Source organism: Marmota marmota, unplaced genomic scaffold, assembly GCF_001458135.2.
Source record: "Marmota marmota marmota unplaced genomic scaffold, marMar, whole genome shotgun sequence".
Classification (NCBI taxonomy): Eukaryota; Metazoa; Chordata; class Mammalia; order Rodentia; family Sciuridae; genus Marmota; species Marmota marmota.
This window is the reverse complement of record NW_026000051.1, coordinates 6,811,407-6,813,161: the sequence shown is the minus strand read 5'-3', so window position 1 is coordinate 6,813,161 and position 1,755 is coordinate 6,811,407.

The window sequence follows — 1,755 nt, the reverse complement described above, 5'->3', positions numbered from 1 at the left end:
CCTCCTCCCCGCCCTGGGGGGGGCCACCAGAGGCCCAATTGGTCTCTGCCCCCACGTGACTCTGCAGGCCTCCTTTCTCCTCCTTTGTTGGTGTTTCTCTTCATTTAGGTCTATTTTTTTCTCTTCTCCTAAAAGAAAAAAAAATACCCCTATCTATCTGGGGGCCGCGGGTGGGGGTGGAGGCCAAGGTACTCTAGAGGCCTTGGCCAGCTGGCCGTTCCAGGCCGCTGTGGGAGCCCAGAGGCAGGGACCCCACGTAAGCGGGTAGGCAGCCCGCTTGTTAGTGACTGGGTGGGAGTGGGATCTGATTTATGAGCTCCTTCCCCACCCTGCCTGCAGCCTGGCCTCTCTCCCCTAGAATGGCTTCCTCTCTGGGTCCTGGCCTGGCGCGGTCCAGCTTGGTCCAGACATGGGAGCAGAGTGAGCATGGGCCAGTGTCAGGTAGGGGCATGGACGACTTGACCAGGTAGATAGACAAGATAGACCAGGTGGGCAGCAGCTCCGGTCTGGTCTTTACTCTTCTAGAAGATGGAGGAAGGAAGACGGGGCTGGAAGGCAAGCAGAGGAGCTGACTGAACACCTTTCAGTTTGATGTCACCCCTAAATGTTCTCATCTACTGTGAGCCACAGGTATTCCCCATCAAAAGCTGGGGAGACTGAGGTGGGGCTGAGACTGCTTTTGGGGGCAAGTAATTGGCTCCAGTGACCCTGGGATGGTCTGGTTTGATAACTAGGCTAGAACAGGGCAGAGTAGGGGGAAGGCCAGGCCTTCCTGGCAGTCTCTTGGCCCAGGCAGGTCCTGCACTGTCCTGGTCCTGTCAGGCCCAGATTGCTGGGCCCTGCACCTGTCCCAGATATGACACGTTCTTCTGTGCATTCCTCCTTCATCTCAGGATGACGGCATGCTCCAGGGGCCAGGCATTTTTGCAGGCACAGGTCACAGTTAAGAACAGGGACGAAGCCTCTATCCTCAGAGGATTTACCTTCCAGCCACTGTTCCGGTGGGTGGGGAGGGGCGCAGGGCACCTCAGGGCAATCACGGCTGGGAACTCCCTCCATGCCCCTTCCATCTTCATTTGAAGAAATGGGCAAATCATGCCAGGTACCTCTCTTACCTGGCTTGGGATGAGGGGGATTTTTCTGGAGCCAACTATATTTAAAACTGAGTGTGTCTTTTCCTTATTATGCCTGTCATTAAAAAAAATTTGTGAACACATAATTTTAATGACAGTCATAACTTATTCTGAGTATATATATTCTAATTCTACCTACATCATAACTGATTCCTTAACATGCATGACCACATGTCTTTTTTACCATAAATGTTCTTAGATACTTCCCTTGCGTATGTCTGGAACCTAAAACTAATCCTCCATTTTACTTTATTTCATTTCATTTTATTCCTAATTTTATTTTTAATTTTTTTCCTATTTCAATGCAATGATTTTGTTTTTTTTGTTTTTTTTTTTGTTTTTTGGGTACTAGGGATTGAATTTAGGGCCACTCAACCACCAAGCCACATCCCCAGCCCTATTTTGCATTTTATTTAGAGACAGGATCTCACTGAGTTGCTTAGTGATTTTCCTGCCTCCACCTCCCAATTGGGGATTATGCGCGTGTAGTCTCAGGGGCTCCCTCCCCCTCCTCCTCCTCCTCCTCCTCCTCCTTTTTTTTAGTACCAGGGATTGAACCCAGGGGCACTTTATCAGGGAGCCACATCCCCAGCCCTTTTTATCTTTTTTTTTTTTTTTTTTT